Source organism: Euprymna scolopes, chromosome 18, assembly GCF_053919585.1.
Source record: "Euprymna scolopes isolate OS-2025 chromosome 18, ASM5391958v1, whole genome shotgun sequence".
Classification (NCBI taxonomy): domain Eukaryota; kingdom Metazoa; phylum Mollusca; class Cephalopoda; order Sepiida; family Sepiolidae; genus Euprymna; species Euprymna scolopes.
The window spans coordinates 121,149,565-121,172,115 of record NC_136499.1 but is presented as its reverse complement, the minus strand read 5'-3'; the positions used below and the strand labels follow the sequence as shown (position 1 = coordinate 121,172,115).

Sequence of the window (22,551 nt, the reverse complement as noted above, 5' to 3'; positions counted from 1 at the left end):
GTGAAAAACCCTGCTGAGATAAAAAGAGTAAGTTGTGATGTTCATTTTTATGTAACTCGTCAACAATGTCATTTTTTAAAATTTGTACTCCAAACCCGGTAATGACCCAATGTTCTGAAGATAGAATGTTTATAATTCAAGTGCAGTGCGTCGACCCACGTGGTCACGGGGGTGGCAACCTGGGGCCATGAGAAGTTTGCAGATCCGCAGGTGCACTCGCGAGGAGGGCCTACCCTCACCTCACCCTCCCATGAGTATATCAACCGAAAGCACAGTCGAAAACGACGGTTTGAGTCAGTCAGTCAGTTAGAACGAGGAATAGAGTTGGACGGAGCACTTGTACAGAATCGCCACACCCTCCTCCTTTTCACACTGAAATCTATTTAGAGTGGAGTCATACATTATTCAACATTGAACTGTAAGACAATTGTACATAATTATATATTGTATACAATTTTTTTCTGGAAAGTTATCAAGTAGACTAGAGCACTGAATTGTTTTCTTTTGTGTGCATGGAATTGTATTTACTTCTAGCGCGACAGACCGACTAGGCGACGCTATATCAACCAAATTGATCAACGAGGTTCTTTCACACGAAAAAGTTACATTTCGTAGCTGTCGACCGGGAATTGACTCTTACGTAAAAAAAGGGCCACTTGGAAAGAGATCCTATTAAACAAGAATTACCTCCTATTTAGTGAAAGGGAATTCATTTGTTGCTGGTCACTTGATACGTCACTACAACAATATACTGATGCGTTCAATTATTGCTAAGTTATAGAGTGTCTCCTGTTAGAGTGACAGGTTATACATCAAGCATCGTGTAATGTTTAGCATTTTATGAAACCAACCGCACTCAATACATCATATTTTTCTCTATCTATCTATCTATCTATCTATCTATCTATCTATCTATCTAAAGCTAAGCAAAACACCCATGAGCCAATTTTCTTTCCTATAACTGCCTCTATTTGAAACACAATACCCTGGGAGTGTTTCCTAATTTACTACAACATGGTCGTTGTAAAGTCCAATGCAAACAGATTTTTGTTAAGCCTCCCTGATAAATAATCAAATACTACCCTATCATTGCCACCATTATTAATCATAAAGGGACTGTCTTACTGTCCACCTGCCATTCATTTACTTTGTATCCTCGAGTGGTCTTTGTGCCTAAATGAATTGCGACACTTTAGTAAAATGTGAAAGTAAAATAAAATAATCATCATGTCAGATACTTCTTTATAGGATATGTGTTTATTGTTGACCGCCCGAGGAACCCTTACTGTAAAATACCGACACACCTGATCTATATTAAATAAAATCTTTCCAGAATTCAACTTGATGGAGAATATTACCCACATAAAATATCTAGTTTTAAATTTTCAATTTTGTAAATTTTATATGCCATGCTCCCAGGAATGACTTCACATGTCGAGAGTGGAGTGCTTTATAGCTGGTCGCCTGAAGCTTCTCTGCTGTAAAATTCGAACTGGTCTGACTTGATTTATATTAAAAAAATTCCGGAGTATTCTATAGGTGGATCTAGATTACGTATAATAACCAAAATTTTGTTGTTCCTATATTTGATGAACAAAAAGGGGTCAATATTTTAGTCAACTCCGAGGACTGTAACCCTTTACATTATGGCAATTTACATAGAAATTTCGCTTTTTAGAGGAAAATAAACAAGGAAGAAAATGGTGAAGAGAAAATGTAGAAATATTCGATTAAAACAATTTGTAAGAGAAAGAGAAAAGACAGAGAGAATGTGACTTCGAAGGATAGATGGTGCGATTAAAATAATAAAAAAAGACATGCAAAAATATCAAATAATAAGGGAGTTCGCCATGTTTGCAGCCTGATTAGGCTGTCCGTTCAAATGGCCACCTTGCGCATGCGTATTAAGATGACATCCATCAAAGCCGGATATGGAAATCAGTGTCGCGTCTGTCGGTTGAACAAGCAAATGTCCACGGGGCAGCGTAGATGGTGTTTGTCGTAGGATACGAGCAGTAGAGCGGAACAAGTTGAGAACAAAAATGACAACATTCAGCAACCGATAAAATCTAATCCTTCACGACTCCGCCATGACAAGTCGATAGAACGGGTGGCTATGGATGGGCAGAACGTTAGTCCATTGCAGAGAATTGAAGTAAAAAATACAGTAAAGGCTGAAATAAAAGAAAACGGATAATATTTGTGAGGAAATTACGGACAGAGCAACCGGCAGAATAACACCACCAAAATTGAAAATGAAAGATATGAACTACGAAAGACATAGAAAGAGCATTGCAATGTACATTTTAGCAAAACTATGGAATGTGATAAATGGAGTAATATTGTGACCTTTTGGGCTCTGATCATAGCGTAGTATGTATGTTTACTGTGGCAAGCAGGGCCAAATGTCAAAACATTATTATTGGCTCACATAGAGTTTTCACACAAGTCAACAAACGATCTGACTGGAAACCTGTGGTGTTCTCTGGAAGCTGAGTGACAACAAGTCTCCGCAGACGTTCAAATCTCTCCATCTCCTTCAATAGCATTTGCAAATGAATTTGCATCATCGCAACAGCCGCATACCATTCATTTTTCGCTGGTAGTAGCCATTGGTTTATACTGGAATTTGAGTGGCACTCGGCCTCCCCAAGGTCCCATTTCTCTTTGCGCTTGTCCAGCCAAGGTCTGGTTGGCGCTTCCTCCTCTGTCTTTTATTATTATTATTATTATTATTATTATTATTATTATTATTATTATTAATTGATTCGAGCGGCAACGGGTTGCTGGATCAATTATTATGATCAGAAAAATAAACAATTACATTGGGAAAAAGTGATTGACAGGAAATAATAAGAGTATCGCTACAAAAGGAATGTGAAAACAGAAAATAGATGTAAACATGATTTCAGTTTGCATAAACAAATAACTAGATTGAGGTTACATCAGCTGTTGTTTTGAGACACGTAAAGATGTAGATTTGGGGGGATTCTAGTCAGTCGTTAGTTGTACATTATAGACAACGGACGACTCAAGATGGGAGTTTACAACTATTTCCATACATCCACGTCAATCGGTTCCTGTAAGAAATGCTGCATAAATGTTAAAATATACACACTTGGCGATCAACTAAATGACACGACGTTTATACATACGCGCATTTACACGTACATAAATACACAGATACAACATAAAACCCACTATTAACCATGTACGGAACATATTCATATGCACACAACGTAACAAACGCCTCTTTGGTGCCGTTTTTGATACACCATTTTCATGGGATGATAAATTTCCCTCTTACGATATGAAGAAATTATGATTTATTACACGAAAAATTATATTAATTATCCAAATAATAACATGTAATAAGAATAAAATATAATAAAATAATTATTAATATTATTATTAATTATAACAAAATAAGAAGACTTAACATATTATATAATAATATAAACAATAAATTACCTAATTATATGAAATAACAATAAAAGATAATATAAAATAATATTAAAAGTATTTTCAAAAGATGGAACAAAAAGAACATTCTAAACCGTTTGTTCTCGAACCTTTTCAGGCGATAGGTATAAATATCAAAAGATCGTTATTTTTAACTCAGTTATTACACGACGTTGGGACGCAATAAGAGGCGACCACCAATTACAACTTCGACCGAAGGAAAACACAAGAAAACTCGAGTCGTTAAAAAAACAGATGAGCCGAACAAGATACAGAGAAAAATCTCTTTCATCAAAAACTGGTAAATATAGATTGTTCTGAATTACAATTGAACAAAAGCATTTATGCCTAAAAGATAAAAACAAACATTACTAAAATAATATTTACTTCTATAAAAACGGAAATAACTGGATAACAGACTTATCTCCCTTACACTATCGATTATAAAGAGCTTATTTTAAAATTTGTTTTGTTTTTTGTTTATTAATAAAAATTGTTTTTGTTTTTCTTTTTTCAAATTATCTTCTTTTTACTTTTTTACTTTTTATTTTTCATTGATATGTTTGCGGTGTTCCTTTACACCTAGGTCTAACTGACGACCTTTCACGCACAGGCGGCCTTTCGTGTGTGTCCATAGTCTGTTATAGACTGACAGAACCATATATCTATCTATGTATCTATAAGAGTGAACGTGTCTGTCTGTCTGTATGTATGTCTGTGTACATTTCCCTACGCAATAACTCTGTCAATTTTTAGTTTACAGACTCGAAATTTGATATGCAGGGTACTGAGATTTGGGGAAAATCGATGTGATTGGTGTTCGGCCAAAAATTTGGCTGTTAAGGCGTCAAAGTTCAACGATTTGACCTTTGAGAACTCTACCAAACTCCGCCACCAATTTTGGGTATAAACACTTGAAATTTTAGATATAGGTTCCTTGGACATGGATCTAACTTAATAACATGATTTGAACACAAAACATAGGATGTTGCGGTATACCAATATGGGTCAAAGTTTAAAAAATTGACCGTTTTTTTTTTTTCTGTTTTTTGCTCAGCACACCTCCAGACACCCGGGTTAGAGCTGCCAACTGCCAACGCGATGACCGTAGGTTCAATTTACGGCTAAGGAATACTGCTAGTCTAGCCACACTGATAAGTTTTGATGAAACAAAACAGTACTGTATGTGGATGACTATATATATATATATATATATATATATATATATATATATATATATATCTTTCAAAATAGTTACTTTATCATGTTTACAATTCACTTTCATTTTTTTACAGATCCGTTTTGTTACGTAAAAACAAATGGTGTTTATTATGTCAATACACTCTCTTTTTCGTGCATACACTCTTCAGCAAATGAGCAATTCTTTGCTTAGATAGAATAAATGCATTACAATATCATGCTGCAAAATCAAAAAGATCATAAGAAACACAACATCGTGTGTTTGTTTCGGCAGCTTACTTTGTTTATATATTGTTAAAGAGTGAAATATAATTGCAAAACCAAATTTAACAGAAACAACGCACACACACACACACGAACGCACACACACACAAACACACAAACACACACAAACAAACACACCCACACAAACACACACACACACACACACACACACACATATATATATATATATATATATATATATATATATATATACTATAAATTTGTATTTTGTGTATTGATATTCATATTAAAAACCTGTTTTCTATTTATTTAAAGAAAATACAACTTTGAATTAAATTCGCCTGCAAAAGATCTAGCTAATTTTCCTATTCTTTTAAACATTCAACATTTAACAATTCCTTATTATTTTTTCGGTTTTCTTAAGAGATTATCATTTTTAGTAAACTATTTCGTTTAATTATATTACAGTATTAAGAATTGATTATATACTATTATAAATTGAATTAGAAAAAAATCTTAATGCTGCAATATATTAAGTTATAAATTTAGTATATTTTTTACAAGAATATATTTCCTTTTTTCCAGTTTTAACAATTAGTCCTTTACTTTTCCATATTTAAGATTAACCACATAACGTTTACTGCTCCCGTTTTTCTATTGTACTCCATGATTTTCCAGGTTTCTAGTAAATTCATTTGTTCTTTGTGTAATTTCAGTTTAATTTTTTTGGCCTTATAAACATAACATACACATATGTAATAACAATGTACGGCACTCGTCTGCTTTCAATAACATCCCACAATTATTTCCCTATACTTCTTTTATTCTCTCTTTTTCACTTGTTTTTGTCTTTTCGCGGGAGCCGTAAATTGATAGCAAAAGTAGTCGCCGAACCGACGTGGTTGCTATGGAAGTTATAAGAAACGTCGCTCACCTCCTTACGTTTTTTTACAATTTGGGACACCAGTAAATTCATCATAACTTTTGTTTTACTGAACGAAAATTATTTTCTTTTGTACAATGTAGCTGAGAAGGCGATCTCTGCTTTTGACGCATGTCCATGATAGGAGGTTGTTTCTTAGAGATGCACACAGTTACTATCTACATCAGTTAGTTATTTTAGAAATGCAATTTGCAATCTCCTCTCTGATTCCATTCCATCGGAATATAAAGAAGGTATTAATTTTGGAGCGTCTCCCGAGTCTCGCTAGATTCAACCACTCTGATGAGTCGTAGACGACGAAACACATGTCAGTGGATAATTATATTTTAAAGGTAATATATATATATATATACATATATATCCATATATATATATATATGAGTTAGACTTTTCAGAATGTCCTAAATTCGTATCCCCCATCAACTGCAACGCCCAAGTCTGTCCCCAACTGCTCCTGACCGTCGTAAACTGATACAAACTAATTGCCACTCCTAAACTGTGACTCCTGACTGTGAATTAGCAAACTTTTTTTTTATTTTCTGCGCACCGTTCATTGACGTACCTTGACTAAACTTCCTTTTTGTCTTCTTTGATGAACAGATACCTCTCTATTGTCTTTCCAGCAACCCAATTTTCTATACCATTTTTCTTTTGATAAACCTTACTCATACGTCTTGCTCTTTCCTCTTTTCTTTCTAACACCTTCGTCAACCTCTTTTGTTGTCTCCCAGCGCGCTTAGTTACTCATATCTCCGTTGCCACTCTGAAATAAACGAACCCATCTTCTAACAGTGCTGACATCAACTGCCTTAGCTTCGTAAACGTTCAAGAGACGCCTATAAATGTGGATGGCTTAAACTATTTCTGCGTGGAAGAATTCAAGGACTTATCTCCGCTGCTGACGCGCGTCAATGTCTGACATTTTTTTATCTTAGAGTCTTACACCGTCAACATCTGACTATAATAGATGGACATTTTAGGTCTTGAACGCATATTTGGTCATTATAACAATGCAATTTGCAATCTTCCCTCTCATCCAGTCGGTAGGAATAAAAAGGCAGGCATTGTTTTGGAATTGTTCTCGTCTAATCTATGGTCCCACCTAGTCCTAACGCTTTCATGAGAAACACTCGTCTAGCTGAAAACGCTATTAATAAATTTCGCTACTCTTTATTTGTGTCTGAACCTAAACGTACATTACATGAAAAAAAAATGTCTTTCTTAGACCAGCATGCCAGAGGAACTGTCTCCGTTTGCCAGCTTTCCAGCTGACTAAAAAATGGCCGTCTCCAAGTCCAATGCAAACAGGTTCTTGATGAGCCGTTCCACTTAACAAATTTACCGAATCTCCATTACTAACGATTACTATAATTCTTGTAGTGCACGCTATTTACCCCTTAACCTCGTGGTCTCTTGGCCTTCATAAGTGGTGACTCCTATGTAAAAAAAAAATAGAATAGATAGATTGTGAGAAATGATTTTGCTCAGGGAGCAGGGTATTCGCCTCACCTGCAAGACATTCAAATTTTGAAACCAGGGTTCGAGTTTGTTTAACCGGTGAGCCTAAATGAGTTTATTATACATAGGGATCACAACTTATCAAGGCCCAGTGACCACTCGAGAGCAAGTTTTATAGAGCGTACAGTAGTCAATTGGACAATATAGTAATTCTTAGTAATGGAAATTCGGTAAATTTGTTAACTTAAGTGGAATGGCTCATCACGAACGTATTTACGTTGGACTTAAGACAGCAACATTGTAGTCAGGCGTGCAGTTCTAAGAAAGAAGCTTTGTTCATGGAATCTACATTTAGGTTTAAGCACAGATAAAAAGTGGGAGTGGGGGTTGTTGATAGTGTTTTCAGCTAGACGAGTGTTTCTTATGATCAAAGTTTGGCGAGGGAGGACCATAGATTGAAGCTCAGTCGAGCACTTGCCATGAACATAACGATAGAGCAGAGACAACCTCGCAACATGCAATCCGATTAAAGTGACTCAAGGTGAGGCAAAAGACAAAAAAAGGTGTGTTCTGTTTTGTTGTACTGAACACAATATTCGTTTTAAATATCATAGAAGTTGTTACCTGTATAAGAGACTGGTACGTCTTAGGATGGAGTACTGTGGCTACATCTAGACAGGAGCTGCTCGCAGCACCCCATCCGTCCTTGAAAGAGTTGCAAACCGACTTCGTAATCTAGCTGGCGATTCCTTTTTCTCTTCCTCTCATCCTCTTTCCCACCGTCCGTCGGTAGATCAAGCACTGATTACAGTGGAGAGAAAAATAAGGATTAATCTGCACCGTATAAACGTTCTAGTTTAGATTCTAGCGGACAGTAGCCAAGTCAAACATTTCCATTACTTTTTAAACCATGAACTCAGTAGTAATAATCAATAATCAATACAGAAATACCTACCAAATAGTAAATATGAAATCTGCTTGAGTTTAATATTTATGAGTAATTTATGACCAGGTCACACCGGGTAAGCTTGCTAGTATATGTATCATTTAAATAAAAAATTAAATTATTTTATGTAGACATGTTTCACTGCTGTACAGCTCGTCAACGCTGGTTCACTGTGTTAGGGTTCGAACCTCAAAACATGTCTTCTACAGTAAAGTGCTTATACCGGTACACCCCGAGCTCCTGTTGATAATATTAGTTATTGTTTTATCGTTTTTAAGTTAAATCGATTTTTTGTAGTTTACTTTTTAGCGACAATGAAATATTCAGTATTAGCCTGTCCTAGAAGATCGATGGGTATGTTTTCCCAAGCTATCACTGTTAAAAATTTTAATCGCCCATATTTTTAAGACGTTTACAAATAAATATTTATGAATGTAATTTGTTTTATTTTTTCAGTTTTAAAACGGTATTCGATGTGCACCTGTTCCGTGTTGGGCTGTACCAGGGCTGGAACATCGAAGTCGTATACTATTACGCTACGAGCTCCTACTGATATTGTTTGCTACGTTTTTTTTTTATTTTTGTTAAAGCTATGTCGATTGTTTTGTTATTGGTGTTTTAGCAACAATTATATATATATATATATATATATATATATATATATATATATATATATATATATATATATATATACGAGGGACGTGTAACAAGGAATGCCCCTGACTAACTTCCCATAGCAGTAGAGCAACGAAACTTGGAACAGTTATAAGTCTTTCTCTACATGGGAACCACCCAGAGTTATGCATTTCTCCCATCGTTTGATACAACTCTGAAGACCGTTTTTGTAGAACATCCCCAGGTTGGTCCTCCAACCATGACGTGATTTCAGAAATCAAGGCCGCATCGTCTGGGAAACCCTTTCTTTTCAAAAACAACTTCATGGTTGGGAAGAGGTGAAAGTCAGAGGGTGCAAGGTCAGGAGAGTAGGGGGGTTTGGAGGTTTTGATAACCACACGCTCGTGTTCTGATCTGGCGACAAGCGAGTTGTCGACCGGAGCGTTGCCCTGCAGGAGGAGGGTACCTTTGCTGATCTTGCCCCGCCTCTTGATTTTGATAGCTTCCCCTTAAGTTCCTAAAAAAGTGAAGCATAATAGGCTCCTGTAATTGTGGTACCCTTTGCCAAGAAATCTGTCATCACTACTCCGTCCTGGTCCCAGAAGACTGAGAGTATGACCTTGCCAACAGAGGGCTGCACCCTTGCCTTCTTTGGAGGTGGTGAGTCCAAGTGCTTCCACTTCATTGACTGGGCTTTGGTGTCTAGATCATAGTGATTGACGCAGGTTTCATCCTGTGTAATCAGTTATATACATATATATGACATGTCAGAAAAAAAATCAAATAAAGTGCTAGAAAACGAATGTGAGAGCTGAAAATACAAATATTTATTTCAAAACACATATTTCAAAGGTGGACCAGTGTTTCATTGTATTGAATGAACCATTAGCGGTTAAATGTCATCACTACAACTCATCAGCGACTTGTAAGAAAAGCAAAACAACGTGAACGTAAACACCACTCGGTTACTAAGGTCTATCTTTACATCAGGAACGGTGTTATTCTCTGTCTCTTTACTTTCGTGTTGTTTCGCTTTTTCAAAATCGCTGAGAATTGCATTGACGCCATTCAACCGCTAATAGTTGATTCCACTCTGGTCCGCTGTGTACATATGTATATATAGTATGGAAATAAATATTTGTTGTGTGTGTGTATATATATATATATATATATATATATATATATATATATATATATATATATATATATATATATATATATTCTATCTAAAAAACTATTTTGCATTTTTGATCAACTCTAGAGGAGTTTCATTCAAGCTGAAATATTATGCGCGGTGTATTTTTATATATATATTTTTTTATTTGGCATAAATTGCGATTTCACTTAATTCAAATTCTAGCATTGCTACGAATATAATTTGCTGATTTATTTATGCCCTCTGATGAGAAGAATAACAAGAATAGCATTCTTTGAAACTCTGCGGAATAAGGACTTTGTAACTTGTTTCTTGGAGTATTCAGTCAAATAATAAATTTTCATTCTGAAGATCAACTTACAGTTTTAATTTTCTTTCTCTTATATATATATATATATATATATATATATATATATATACATATATATATATATATATATATATATATATATATATATATATATATATAGGGAGTTTGACCTTGACGTTAAAGAACAAAGTATATTTTAATGTATTAATTAAATATATATATATATATATATATATATACATACATATATATATATATATATGTAATAAGCTCAGTAGGGATATTTAGTATATTTATCTTAGAGCGATATTAATATTGAGTATAAAAGGTAATAGTTGTAAATCATATATCCGTTTCAAAAAGAATGAACTACAAAAATCTAAATTTTGCTTGTTCATCCTTTTGAATCTGATTTATAATTTACAATTATTAATTTTTATACTCATAATATATATATATATATATATATATATATACATATATATATATATATATATATATAGTTTTTTAGAGTATTCAGTCGAACAATAAATTTGGATTGTAAAGTTCAACTTACAGTTTTAATTTTCTTTCTCTTTTATATATATATATATATATATATATATATATATATATATATACATATATATATATATATATACATATATATATTAGTAATGGGGCGATTCCAATAATTTGTTTGATTCCGACCCAATTACCGATTCCGATTCCGATTCTTTATAAATCTCTAAATATTTAACCATATAGTTGTATTTTTTCTCTAATTATTGTGAAATCACACATGTTAATTGCGCAAATATTTTTGTAAACAAAAAATATACTATGGGGGGAGGATATATCGATTTTTACTTCACTGCTGGTTTAAAATCAATAAATATTTATTATTTTATCATTGTACCCAGCAATGGAAGATTTTGATTTAAATAAAATAAAAAAAAGACAATTAAAAGAATCGTTTCGGCATTGGAAAGTCGGTAAAAGTTTTTTTCCAATTTCGATACCAATTCCGATACCTCCAAATATTCCGATTATTAAGATCCGCGATTTCGTTTCCGATTAATCGTTCCAAAAGTAATATGTATATAAATAAATATATACATATTACTGTTGGAACGATTATATATATGTTGAAAGCGATAGCCTTAACTTGAAAATGATAATGCAATAAAGTTCTAATGTAAATTTAATCTTTATCTTCATGCCTATTCATATATATATATATATATATATATATATATATATATATATATATATATATATATATATATTCTTAAATATAAAAGAGAGAGAGAGACATAGTAAAAGAGTGTGTGGAAGCTCACGTTGAATACCAGCTCCGTGTGCAAGTGCACGACCGAGAGAGAGAGAGAGAGAGAGAGAGAGAGAGAGAAAGAGAAAGAGAGAGAGGGGGAGTAGAAAACATATACTGTGAAATAATTTTTGTGCAAGTGTGTGTGAGCTAATGAAAAAATAAATTATAGAAAGACGTTTTCTGTGTATGTACATATATGAGTAAGACCGAGGAGGGATGGAAGATGTATAGACGGGAGGATTGTTTCGATTTAGAAGGCAAAAATTAATCAGACCTTGTCAAGGGAGTATTTTGAATGAAAATGCAGGCGCCCCAGGCGAATGGCGACCGGATGACAGACATGTACATGCGAAAAAAGGGACGTCCGACAGCGAGGCACAAACTTTCTGTCAACGATCGACCACGTGCAAGTGGCGGGTTACCAGGCCGTCGGCAGATCCGTGTCAACCCGCTGACGGATGTCCGTGGGAGATCTTGTCATGGAAATGATATCTCGCTCGGGGACTCTCGAAAACCCGATTGCGAAAGAGAACTGACTGACATGTGGGCAGATTAACAGAAGGTACGGGTTGACACGGTCTTGATGGTTAAATATTCCAGAAAATGATGAGACACTAATGTTCGAACGTTGGAGAGAAAGTTAGAATAATAATAATATATATCTATCTATCTATCTATCTATCTATCTATCTTTCTATCTATCCATCCATCCATCTATCTCCCTTAATATCTATCTACCTATCTATCTATCTATCTATCTATCTATCTATCTATCTCAGTTTCTATCAATCTATCTCAAAATCTATCTCGCTATCTTTCTTACTATTTCAATATCTGTTTTTAATCTATATCTTTCTCTCTTTATATTTATCTATCTATCTATCTATCTATTTCAATATCTATATATCTATATCTGTCTATCTATCTATCTTTCTGTCTATCTCTATCTATTTCTCAATATCTACCTATCTATCTCAATATCTATCTATCTATCGATCGATCTATCTATCTATCTATCTATCTATCAATCAATATGTCTATCTATCTATATATCTATCTATCTTAATATCATATTAAATGAAAGATGGAAAATAACATTTATTTAACTTCTACACTTCTACTCTTCTCCCTTCATAATGACCCCGCTAATTAATTCCCTAATAGTAGCCCCCTGCTTCAAAGTGGCACTGTGCCTTGTTTGGGGTGAAAATTGAATAAAAAAAAAAAGTTAAATATCATCAACAAAATGAAGAAAAATTAAAGGGGAAAATTAAGAAAAATACTTTACAACATGGCATTTCGAAGCTAAATGAGACTCATCAGAAGAGGATGCAAATAAGAAAAAACTGGCTTAATGACGTTTAGGTATGACATGAAAATGAAAGAAGAAAATAAAATGGTAAATACTAATTAAAAATCGATCCAACATATAACGGGAAATCGGAAGGATACTATTGTTTGCTCATCTTAATAGTGTTGAGCTTTTCTTGATAATTTTATTTTTGTTAAAGATTTACCCTTTGACAACTTCTTTAAGTTTTCTTTCATAAACGCAAATCTCTCTAGGACATCCGTCGAAAAAAGTAGTCTTATCGAGTTATCCATAAATGGTTCGACGAATCAGTTGCTAATAACGAAGTTGATATGACTTACGATGCCGTTTTGAAAAGTGTACCTCTTCCATTACAAAACCCTAATGTGAAGGTTTTTCAAAATGTTTTAGATCTGGGAAATTCTATAAAAACAAATTATCACTCAGCAAAGCAACTGAGATTATCTCACGACCCTGGTATCGAAATCATTTCATTTATTTAAATGGCTTCCCATCCAAACCGATATGACAAGATCGCCGTTTGATATATATATATATATATATATATATATATATGTATATATGTGTGTGTGTGTCTGTCTGTCTGTCTGTCTGTCTCTGTATCTGTGTGTATAAATATATTATATACGTACACACGCAAACATACACTCATACATATATATATACATGTGTGTATATAGTTGCATGTGTATGTATATAATATATTTATACACACGCACACACACACACACACACATATATATATATATATATATATATATATATATATATATATATATATATATATATATATGTTTGTAAAAATGCTTTGATGTTGGTGAATAAACTACTGACGGGAACTAGTTAAATAGAGAGAAAAATTTAATCTTTTAACCTGTGATGGGAACTGGTAGGATAATGAGTTATTTAATGTGTTGAACATGAGATTAAAAGCAAGTAAAAACAGAAAACAGATAAGAACGAACATTAAACGACGTAAAATAGCAATTCGCGTTGCGGCGCGTTTCATGCTCGCCATTAGCGGAGTGCTAAAAGCGGCTGCAGACAAACTACTTCAAAAGAAGCCGTTTAACTGGTTTGGACTCATTAAAAATAGGTTGTCTGACAAAAAACGCGTACCCACACGCGTGTGTACGTACATAATCGAATACAATACACTAAGTATAAAAATAAAAAAATATCTCGCTGACTGGAGAAATCGAACCGAGTTGAAAGAAACAAATTGAATGCGACGATGTCATACGATGAGCAATGAACTATGGAAAAGTAAATAAGAATCCAAACAATATCAAAATATTGTATAGTTTAACTAAATAATTTTGATTGACAGATTGATCATGTTGTTTACGTGCATCCATTACCACGTCATCTGAGTGATTACGTCTTTTTCTGCATCCTTTAATCGTATCTTCAATACCCATTCGATGCCTCCGTCCGGTCTCGAAAGACAAAGGACACCCCTTGTGTAATTGTGTGACAATGGTTGCACAATCTCCAAGCACATCTCACCTGATTTAGTCCATTGGCAAGGAGAAGTTCAGGACGACTGAAAACAGTGCCGAGATAAGCGGAGATAACATACAGTACCTAAAAGTTCGAAACGGTCACCCATCTGGTACTGGCGAGACTCATCGTTGCTTAACTTCGGTGATTTGACGGGAACCTGTGTGTCAAATGTGATTATGTCGTATTTTCTTAATAGTTACTGCGAAATACCATATTTTTTTAGGACATAACCATTACTAAACCAGAATAACCCTCTACAAAAGTAAATGCACAAATAAAGTTTTCACTGTCGATCTGTTTCGCAGAATACTTCAAGTCATAATCTAATAGAAATAGGAATTTTGTGACCTTTGTCTTTAGCACTGTATTACAGGACTCCGCCATTTGTTCTTGTATACAAACGTTTCAGTTGGAAAATTCTTAGAGAATTCATTCCGTCAAGAATATTCGGAAACTTTTCGATATCTCAAATATTGCAGTTCATTGGAAATTGCAAAAAAAAAACGGTAGGCGTTATTTTTCCTTAATATAATTTAGTGCATGGGTCAGCGGGGTCGACCGTGTACCGCTCCCACCCAACCCATCATAAGTTGGACACTTTTGAGTTTCTAGATTAAGGAAAAATATGTTATCAGAAAAAAAACTTGAGATGTGCTGTTAGTTTTTTAGCATGTAATCTACCCTACCGTCAAAATTGCCCTCGACGCTTGAAAAAGATCAACGAAATGTTTTCCCTTTGCTTTAATATCAATACCCATTTTAACTGATCCTCGAATGGCATATCATATATCAAATGAAATATCATATATCAAGTGACATATCATATATCAAGTGACATATCATATATCAAGTGGCATATCATATATCAAATGAAATATCATATATCAAGTGGCATATCATATATCAAATAACATATCATATATCAAGTGGCATATCATATATAAAATGAAATATCATATATCAAATGACATATAATATATCAAGTGACATATCATATATCAAGTGACATATCATATATCAAGTGACATATAATATATCAAGTGACATGTCATATATCAAGTGATATATCATATATCAAATGACATATCATATATCAAGTGGCATATCATATATCAAATGAAATATCATATATCTAATGACATATCATATATCAAATGGCATATCATATATCTAATGACATATCATATATCAAATGATATATCATATAACTAATGGCATATCATATATAAAAATGACATATCATACAACTAATGACATATCATATATCTAATGACATATCATATATCAAATGTCATATCATATATCAAATGACATATCATATATCTAATGACATATCATATATAAAATGACATATCATATAATTAATGCCATATCATATATCAAATGACATATCATACAACTAATGACATATCATTTATCAAATGACATATCATATATCTAATGACATATCATATATCAAAGGAAATATCATATATCTAATGATATATCATATATCAAATGACATATCATATAACTAATGCCATATCATATATCAATTGACATATCATACAACTAATGATATATCATATATCAAATGACATATCATATAACTAATGCCATATCATATATCAAATGACATATCATACAACTAATGACATATCATATATCAAATGACATATCATATAACTAATGACATATCATATATCAAATGGCATATCATATATCTAATGACATATCATATATCAAATGGCATATCATATAATTAATGACATATCATATATCAAATGACATATCATATAACTAATGGCATATCATATATCAAATGACATGTCATACAACAAATGAAATATCATATATCAAATGACATATACTATATAAAATGACATATCATATATCAAATGAAATATCATATATCAAATGACATATCATATATCAAATGACATATCATATATCAAATTGCATATCATATATCTAATGACATATATATCAAATGATATATCATATAACTAATGCCATATCTTATATCAAATGACATATAATATATCAAATGACATATCATATATCAAATGAAATATCATATATCTAATGACATATCCTATATCAAATGACATATCATATATCAAATTGCATATCATATATCTAATGACATATATATCAAATGATATATCATATAACTAATGCCATATCATATATCAAATGACATATCATACAACTAATGACATATCATATATCAAATGAAATATCATATATCAAATGACATATCATATATCAAATGAAATATCATATATCAAAGTACATATATATCTAATGACATATCATATATCAAATGACATATCATACAACAAATGACATATCATATATCAAATGACATATCATATATCAAATGACATATCATACAACTAATGACATATCATTTATCAAGTGACATATCATATATCTAATGACATATCATATATCAAAGGAAATATCATATATCTAATGACATATCACATATCAAATGAAATATCATATATCTAATGATATATCATATATCAAATGACATATCATATAACTAATGCCATATCATATATCAATTGACATATCATACAACTAATGATATATCATATATCAAATGACATATCATATAACTAATGCCATATCATATATCAAATGACATATCATACAACTAATGACATATCATATATCAAATGACATATCATACAACTAATGACATATCATATATCAAATGGCATATCATATATCTAATGACATATCATATATCAAATGGCATATCATATAATTAATGACATATCATATATCAAATGACATATCATATAACTAATGGCATATCATATATCAAATGACATGTCATACAACAAATGAAATATCATATATCAAATGACATATAATATATCAAATGACATATCATATATCAAATGAAATATCATATATCTAATGACATATCATATATCAAATTACATATCATATATCAAATTTCATATCATATATCTAATGACATATATATCAAATGATATATTATATAACTAATGCCATATCATATATCAAATGACATATAATATATCAAATGACATATCATATATCAAATGAAATATCATATATCTAATGACATATCATATATCAAATGACATATCATATATCAAATTGCATATCATATATCTAATGACATATATATCAAATGATATATCATATAACTAATGCCATATCATATATCAAATGACATATCATACAACTAATGACATATCATATATCAAATGAAATATCATATATCAAATGACATATCATATATCAAATGAAATATCATATATCAAAGTACATATATATCTAATGACATATCATATATCAAATGACATATCATACAACAAATGACATATCATATATCAAATGACATATCATATATCAAATGACATATCATACAACTAATGGCATATCATATATCAAATGAAAGCTTATTTCATACGCTGGTATTTGCATTTATGGCACAGGGGTCTCCGCAGGAAAATTAAATCATACGGTATCACTGGTAGAATAATTAACATAATTACATCCTTCTTAGATAAGAGAAAAATCCAGGTTGTCCTCGACGGTCGTACGTCTAAACAATGTGATATAAATGCGGAAATGCCTCAGGGGTCTATCCTTCGACCTCTATTGTTCCTAATATTTATTAATGATCTCCCCGACATAACTGCCTCTGAGATGGGTATATATGCTGATGACACTACACTCTATAAAAGGCATGACAGGAAAACAAACGAACACATATCAAAAGAAATGGCAAAAAACACGAGAGGATACCCTCCAATCTGTAGTGGAATGGGGACATAAATGGATGGTCACATTCAATGCTGCCAAGACTAAACTGGTTTCCTTCAATAATTACAAGAATCCTTCTCTGCCACCAATAGCAATGGCCAGTGACTCCCAGTCTGAGAGTACATCTTTCAAACTGCTTGGCCTAACGTTCACAGGAATAATGAGTTGGAACAATTATATTGAAAACATTGCCAGGGCCGCTGCAAAAAAGATAGGCTCTCTCTACCGTGCTAGAAAACTGCTGACACCTGAAAGTATCCTGTACGTCTATAAGGCCACCATTCGCCCATGTATGGAGTATTGTTGTCACATTTGGGCTGGTGCTTCTGCTACTAGTCTCTCGATCATAGACAAGGTTCAAAAAAGAGTCGCCAATCTGATAGGCCCTGAACTGACATCTAAGCTTCAGCCTCTGTCCCATCGACGAAACGTTGCATCCCTCTGTCTGTTCTACAAGTATTTTAATGGTGAAGGCTCTGACGAACTGCAGACACTTGTGCCCCCACTACGTAAACTCCCTCGACAAACCCGACAGGCAGTTAAATCCCACCTCCACACAGTATAGATCCCTAGATGTAAAAGATCTTTCTACTCCAGTAGTTTCTTCCTCAGAACCGCTAGACTCTGGAATTCCATTCCAAGTTCCTGCTTCCTCAACTGTACTGACATGCAGAAGTTCAAGTGCAACGTGAACCGACATCTTGCTGCCCAAATCCCAACGTAGTTGCTGCCCCTGATAGTAGCCCCCTACACCAAAGTGGCAATACGCCTTGTTTGGGGTGATAATGTAATTAAAAAAAAAAGTTAAAGTGTCATTTAAATTATTTTGCTAATAAGTGCTGAAAAAGATGATATTCGGATTTTTGTTTCAATATTTGATAACTTTTCTTCAATTTCCTATATTTTTTCCTATATATTGGGAATATTTTATTGCTATTTGTATTAAAAAAAACAAATGATTAGCTTTCATTTGGTATCCTTGGTATTAATGCAAATATGATGAGAAATTAAATGCTGACTACATGTTGGTTATTATGATATCCACACCATATATCATCCGTTTGTTGATGAAGAAATGGACAGTGCCCTATATGCGGAAAAGAATGACATGACAAGATTCATATGCCCCCCTTATCCTCTCTTTCTCTCTCTCTCACACGTTGTCACTCCTTATATAAACATATATTCATTTCTCGTTTTTGTTGTTTTGTTTCAGATATTTGACTACACTCTGATGTTAACAGCCTCCATTTCGTCATGAAGAAACCAAGCAAGCGAAAAGATGAAGACGACCAGACTGTTCATGCTAAACCATAGACAGCAATATTTTACAAGTCTAACAGCATACATACTCTTTAAGTTTCAAAATATTTACCGTTGCACAACCATTACCTTCTGCTAATCGAATATTTTATGTTTGCTCCTAAGGTCCTGATATTCTTTTGAGGGAAAATGGCTACCATCGTGATTGCTATCAACGATTCACCATGAATCCTAATCACTTGTGCACTGAGAAAATCTCTGCAGATCAGTTTTATAGAGGAGTAAATCTTACATCCAAGCAAACCAAACGATATGGATACTGCTTAGCCTCTCAATAGTGTACGAGGAGAGGTTGGGACTTTATCTTGTGTACAGCAACATCATCGGGACAGGTGATGCTGTTAAAATGACACATCAACTAGATACAACTGAAAAAAAAAACGAAGGAAATAGTTGTAGAAATGTGAGCTTCTTTTTTCCAATCTTTTGAAAATGCCGAAGAGCTCACTTGGCCGCCAACTGCAAGATTTCTGGCGAGTCTTGAGATTGTAATCCTCATGAGGTCCAGGAGTTTCTCTATGCTTCTCACTGAAAAAGACAGTACGCGTAGTTCTGCTAGAATGTCCAGACTTGTTGAATCTATTGTCTGGCATGTTGTGTGCATGTCACTTCGTCACATGTTCAGGAGCGCAGAGCTAACCACATTGATCAAAAGATTTGGTCACTATGATAGCTATAGATTTTTCCCTTGAATTAGAAACAGTCCTTGCAAATACGGTGCAAACCTCGTATGAACTTGTGCCTCTACAAATTGTGAGAAATCCAAATCAACCCTCGACATGTCATTCTAGCTTTGTCAACTTTTATCATATCACTACAATGGGTTCAAAACATACATGTCATGGCGTCATTTTGCAGGAAACTGGTTCACTCACAGAAAGACAGAATGACAATAGAGTTGACGTCGATCCCCATGAACTTCCGCAACGAAAGTCAAGTGAGAAAAATAAGGAAAAGTCATTCAAATTCCCTCATTCACAGCCACTACCAGAGGGCTATGTCTCAAAGAGGCAGAGCCCAACATATGACATACAATAATGGACATGATTAAATGAAGAGGCATCAACGGCAAAAGCAAATAAACAAAACCTCTGGTTTTTACTCCGCAAGAAGTCTCTGGATGAGCTGGATATATTTCAGCAACAGGTGAAAACCCATCAAGAACTACAACAATCGAGTATTATCCAATAATAAATTACCTCATAAGAGACTTGAAAGCAGTGCAAGTATGCCTGGGGTACTCTGAAGGAGCATCCATGAGTAGGACAAATGCATGTCATAGTTACCTATTCTATGGAAAAATCCTGCCAAGTACAAAACCCACATTGTAATGGGTTGCTTTCTTGTGGTCACTTCAAGATGATTGATAAGAAAATGAATGGAACAGTCCTCATTACCTCTGCATCTGTGAATGCTGTTCTTTCTGGGAAGCAATATGACAGAGTAATGCCATGTCACAAAATTGTTCTAGAAGCTCTAGAGAGGTTGCTATTTAATAACTTCCTTGCAGCAATGGAACACAATGATCTGGCATCAAATCTACCCGAACATTCTAGAGCAATCCTGGAAGATTTCTTAGATTCGCCTACACAACATACAAATGATCTAGCTTTAGAGGATGTTGGCTTGAATTCTCTCATTGAGAAGTACTCACGGTTCAGATCATTTATAGCTACAGGTAGTCTTGGGAAAACAGTCCAACTATGGATGCCATACATGGATTACATTTGGATCAGTAAACAAGAAAAAAACTACTTGCTGTACACTTAGTCTCTCCACAGAATGGCAGACTTATTCTTTAGCTTTGATGAATACAATTATTCGAAGTATCTTACATTCATTTCCGTTTTCTTAGCAAATCTTGAAAATACTCGTCTTGGTGCTCTATCTTTGATAAACGGTGGTTTCAGTGTAGCTAGATCTTTTGTGCAAGGCAACAAATGTGCTGTTGATAACACAATAGAGGAGACCTTCATGAAACACGCAAACTCTCATAGCGGAACAGGTGGATGCAGCTACCACAGAAACCAGTGTCTACCAAGACTGTATCTACCATTAGGAGCAGGATTCATGAGTTTGTCAGATATTGACACTGAGCAACTATTGTGAGCACTGAGCAAGATCTGATAAATTCCCAGAATCCAAACCTTAAATAGTATATGAAAACTAAGGAAAGAGGGCCAGTAGAATTACCTTTATCACATGACTGCCTTACAAATGACATAAACAGAAAACAAGCCTGCAATGAAAATAGCACAAAAGTGTCGGCAAAAATACACTTATTGCAAAAAAAACAAAAACAAAAAAACTGGAAGATTGCAAGTACTAACAACGTGCCAAATATTTCCTGGATGAACTCTAACAGGAATATATAGATAAATAGATAAACACGCTCTGTAGACTTGATTAAAAATGATCTCTTCACTATGATCAGGAAGGAATGAAAATGGCCGCTCAAGATCGGTGCTTGATGACCAATGCTTTTAAAATATGAGTGGTCTCAGCAATAACAACAAGTGCAGGTTCTGCCACACAGAAATAGAAAGTGTGAGTCATGTTAGGTGACGGCCATTATACAATGAGACATCATGAAATGTGTAAATGACTCCATTGAAAAATCTGTAAAAACTACAATATCCAATGTAGTAGCAAGTCTTGGGAACATGTTTACCAGAGAGAACAGTTGGAAATAAGTCATACACCATCCACTTTAACTGCGATATTCCTACACCTGCATACCAAGAAAACGGAACTATTAAGCTTGACATAGTGTTTATTTTACAAGAAAGAGAAAGTAGCAACCCTAGTTGAAGTAAGTGCCCCTTATGATGCTGGCATTAGCAGAGCTTAGAGGGGGGAAAGAGCAAAATACCAAGGACTTATGCTTGACATGAAAAGAAACTGGGATCTTTAGAAGATCTCCATCATTTCAGATATTATAGGAGCAACCGGACTAATGAAAGAGAATTT

General features: G+C 33.7%; 1 long non-coding RNA gene across 1 annotated transcript in view; it reads left to right on the top strand.

The window, feature by feature from the left end:
- The window catches only part of LOC145297792 (uncharacterized), a 163,803-nt gene extending 143,849 nt beyond the window's left edge, over window positions 1–19,954 (top strand). Inside the window, exon 3 of the long non-coding RNA XR_013870327.1 lies at window positions 19,475–19,954. This is a non-coding gene — a long non-coding RNA (uncharacterized LOC145297792). The remainder of the gene's footprint in view (window positions 1–19,474) is intronic.
- The last annotated feature ends 2,597 nt before the right edge of the window (window positions 19,955–22,551 follow it).